The sequence below is a fragment of the Nicotiana attenuata genome, unplaced genomic scaffold (genome assembly GCF_001879085.1).
Source record: "Nicotiana attenuata strain UT unplaced genomic scaffold, NIATTr2, whole genome shotgun sequence".
NCBI classification, from domain to species: domain Eukaryota; kingdom Viridiplantae; phylum Streptophyta; class Magnoliopsida; order Solanales; family Solanaceae; genus Nicotiana; species Nicotiana attenuata.
In genome coordinates this window covers 18,503-23,183 of record NW_017674308.1, presented here as the reverse complement: position 1 = coordinate 23,183, position 4,681 = coordinate 18,503, and the positions used below count along the sequence as shown (strand labels likewise).

General features: G+C 37.4%; 1 long non-coding RNA gene across 1 annotated transcript; it reads left to right on the top strand.

Annotated features, from left to right (window-relative positions):
* Nucleotides 1–3,564: 3,564 nt before the first annotated feature.
* LOC109218378 lies at nucleotides 3,565–4,344 on the top strand. Its single transcript, XR_002066759.1, has 2 exons — nucleotides 3,565–3,753; nucleotides 4,332–4,344. It is a non-coding gene; the product is annotated as an uncharacterized LOC109218378 (long non-coding RNA).
* The last annotated feature ends 337 nt before the right edge of the window (nucleotides 4,345–4,681 follow it).

The window sequence follows — 4,681 nt, the reverse complement described above, 5'->3', positions numbered from 1 at the left end:
ATGATAGAGTCTATAGTCAAGTGAAGGAATAGACAAGAGGTAATAGACCTTGAGACAATAAAAGAGTATAGGCAAAAGGTTATATCCTCATACGAGAATTGAGTTGGTGACTCGAACATGATTACCAGAAGGAAAAAAAATAAAATTAGACCCCCGTAGTAATAGAAATTAGTATGGTCTAGTAAACAAGATAGAACCGAACATGATTAGGGACCGGAGGATTTGATAATAGTCGACATCGTGAGAATTTCAGAGATCGTGTTCCAACAGTAATAGAATAGACAACATACGAATAACCTTTGAAGGTCATTTAGGAAGACGCTTTCCTAAAGCAAGCACTCTGAACAGAGTTAATATTAAGGGACTAATTGTGCCAGTTACACTAGGTGTCACCTTAGTGCGTAAGAAATTAAGTTATCCGTTGTACAGAAGGTTACCATAAGACTATTAAGGTTCATTGATGATGTGAAAAGATGCCAACGATGAAGAGGTGAAACATCTATAGGTAGATCGTCGTAGTACTAAATCTTAGTACTCCCTAAAGGGGGGAATATAGTGTGATATGGTATTAAGTCGGAATTAAGCAGTTCAGGTAACTATGGAATGGTAAAGGAAGAATGTGGTAAAAAGGAGAAAGGGATGATGTTGCATTTGTCAGTTCCTACAGATATGTTGCGACTCCAGAACATTACACAAGCACGCCGTCGGAGAGAGGCAGTATGGGTTCCCACACCAGACGTTATTGATAAATAAGTGTGAATGAACACTTGATACATGAGGAGCCAGTACGAGTGGTAAGTTAAGATAAAGAAAATAACCCAAGAGAGATTATGCAGAATATATGTATATATGAGAATGGACCAACGAGTAATTAGTAGTTGATTCAGGAAGAGCCCGGTTATGGCTAGACATGAAGTCACAAATAAATGAATAGATCATGCAAGATAAATGTAGTGAACTGCAGCATAGGGAATTCAGTCTCGTAGATACGAGATTGCAATCATCTGAAAATTTTCAGATAGGAGTTGAGACAGTTAAAGGTACCGTTTAAGTTTTATGAAAATAAGAGAGAGTGACACTAAGGAGACAATCCAAATTTGAGCTTAGAAGTAACCCTACGAGCACAAGGGCACAAAGTTACGTAACTAAGGATTATTATAGGCGAGTAAGAACAACGAAAATTTCCTTCGGGTGTACGATATAACAAGCTCGCAACTTTACAAAAGCCAGAAGGTCTCCCTAAGTACTACAACAAAAGAGTGGCTGAGGAAATAAGGAAAAAAAAAAGGTTTCCACCTAAGCATAGTGAGCTAAAGAGTAAATGTTCTTGTACCAACAGTCTCACTACAATATTGTATACACTCCATAAGAAAGTGGCACCTATCGTGGCTAATGAAAAAAAAAAGAAAAAAAAAAAAAGGTGAGGTTTGAGATCATACGGGGTATAGGAAATTATAGTATTCGTGGGCAATAAGACAAGCCAAGTATTCATGCAACAAGTGATAGAACGACCAGGAAAAGTTAATGCTTACATTTAAGGACAACTGAGAAGGCACGAAAGGAAATTTATGGTGCTAGCAAGTTAAAGGAAGGTTGCGAGTAGTATAAATAGATAAGTGTAGGTCGTAAGGTAAAGTATCGCAAAGCAACAAGGTTTTAGGTAGAAAGGAGTAAGGATGTGAAAAGGTGAGTGAGAAGGTGACGAGAATATATATGTCCTTGGGATTAAACCCATCAAAACAAGGGAATGATGATTTTCATATATAATAAAAAGTTCGGTACAGCCTGAATGAACACAGAGGAGTCTAAGACTAGGAGCAATTAGAAGAGACGAAATGCTGCCCCGTTAGTAGAATAAGGGTGTAATTGTGATAGATAAAAGGATGACATTTAGGCCTTTGATTGAGGAATAATTTAAAGAAAAGGGGTTTTATGAATTGCACGGGATTGGAATACCCCCATAAGATGAATCATGTTAGGATGCTATGAAATACGGTTATTGAGGTATAGTATCGTCCCATGGTGGATCGGGCAAATCACTTCAGATGTTCCCCGATGAGACGTGAGCCCTAGTGACAATGTATTACGTAAGAGGTTTCATTTTGGATTAACATTAAGGTGAATAAACAACAGATGGGTACAAGTTCCAAAGTACAAGATGAGATTTTTTTTTTATTTTTTTTTTGTTATTCTTAAGATGAATAATAATGAGGAAGCACTAAAGGACTTAGATTTATACATATAGGATAAGCAGCGAAAGAGTAACCTGGAGTTGGGTAGCAAACCTCGGTAATAATAAACCGAAGTAAGTTTTATGGTATAGTATAACCTACCTAGATGTAGTAAATCCATAAGGATAGATATACAAGGCTATGAAACAAGAGATAGCAATAGTCTTAAGTTCGATAAAGTACCAAGCGAAAGACATCAGTACACCTATAAATGCCTAGAGGGACAACTTGTCATAATTCTGTATATGTTCATAAAGTGAGGCTTAGAGATTGGCTAAAAGATGGAGGAAAAAGGGAAGACGAGTCGCTAGGCACTCATACAATGACAGAGTCGTACATACTGCATGCCATAAGGTAGCAAATGTTACGATGTTGGAAAAAAAAAATTCCGACCACAGGTCGTGGTATGAGAAAGAAGCCTAAAGGTGGGAATACCCTGGCCGTTGGATTTATTTACAGAACAGTTTCCTAGATGTCAAGGACAATATTAAGGAATTCTTAAGAGCTACAGGTTATGAGACTGATAAGCGCATTAATCAACATTCGAGGACGAATGTTCCAAAGGGGGGAATGATGTTACACCCCGTGTTATCGTATGTAAGAGTACGTCATAAGTCAATTAATGTGAGCTCAGAAAGGGAATCATCTTTTAAAAGTTTACAAAGTTAGTTCATCATGTTAATGTGGAGGTTACAAATATTTAAGATCATTAGTACCAAGTAGCAAGAGGGTTTGAAGGCTTAGAAGCTAAACGAATTGAAGAAAATAAGTTTCGTCGAAAGTCGACAAGTTGGAATATTTTACCATGTACTTTTGGGGTGATACTAGGGTTATTAACATTATAACGAGATTATATTATGAGTTATTTTAGTCGTACGATAGTTGGTGTTATGTTTTGAAGTCAAGCGAGTTGTGGAACAAAAGTTGGAAAAGGTCATCACAAGTTCCATTTATAATTTGCTGACATTTAGGTCAAATGTAGATGCACTTTTCTCCCAATATACTTGGAATCAATGGATGATCTACATATCAAATTGAAGATCTACGAGTCTAGTTTCCAATGCATTAAACCGTTCTTCGATACGACATCGGGGTAGAGAGATATTTGCAGTTTTGCAAGACTGCACAGACTGTATAGTTGGCAAGTAGGTGTGTCACTAAAGCTTTTTGAGCAATACATTTCGTGTGTTATATGAGGTCTTTTTGGGACATATTATATATCAAATTGAAGGTCTTGGAATCTAGTTTCCAACACTCTTAACCGTTCGTTCATACGATATCCGGATAAAAAGATATAGGTATTTGAAAAAGGGCCAATGAGATGGTGCCAAGTAGCACCTTTTGACTTTTCAACCAAAATGGATATTTATCTTCCTATGTCGTCTCTTTCTTCATAATTCCAGAGAGCTCGACCAAATAAGACCCCTAACCTCACCCTTAAGCTGTCCACAAGGTTATCCAACAAGATTATCATCCGAGGCACAAAATCACGAAGCAATAACACTAGAACGATCCCCACGACGTGAGTATCGCTATATTGCCTCTCTTTTTCTTTGTAGTTGGAGTTTTGGAAGGTATTTAATAGTTAAGAAAATGCCTTATTTCTGTATTTAAGCTTTTAAATATGAAGGAATGTTGATAAATTCATTTCCTAATAGCTAGAACTCACGGGACGGTGATTGGAAGCCGTGAGTTCGAATTATTCGACTTGTTGTGCGCTGTTTTTGGGCTGTTTCGTGTTGGTATTGGGTTGTATCTTTTACTACTGTTTTGTGGAGTTTTGGAGGAGGAAGGATGTGGAAAAACACCATATAGATGTAGGGTTGTGGGCTGGTAGTTCTTCGTAACATTTCCGGATCGTTTGACACGACTACGGTGGCCGTCGTATGTATGAAGTGATTAGGTTGTGCGTGGACTGTTTTGGGAGGCTCAATATGATTATTATTGATGTTGTCTGGGCTGTTTGGTGATTGTTTGGAATTGTGTGAAGTCATATATATAGGGGAGGTGCTGTCCGTTTCATCATAAAATAGGTTATGGTCGATACATAATAGTTATGACGCTTGAATGATAACTACAGTATCGTTTCTCTTATTGTAGACTAAGGAGTCGTGAAAATTGCATAGCTTGAGATTGGGGCAGTATATACAAGGTATGTTAAGGCTCTTCCTTCATTCTTTTGGCATGATCTAAACTGAAACGAGCATAAACGATACGCTATTTCATAATGAATCTACTCCTAGCAACTAAGGTTGTCCATGTTATTTTTTCCTTACAAAGTTATTCCAAGAAAGTATATATGATCCTTGAGTCCTAGTGAAGTTCATATTGATGGTATGATGTCCATAATGTTAATCGATGGTGCAATGACCTTATGTCACTCCAAAAGGTTTAGAACGTGACTCCATGAGTCCAGCATGCATTATATATGTATCTACTTTACTCTACCG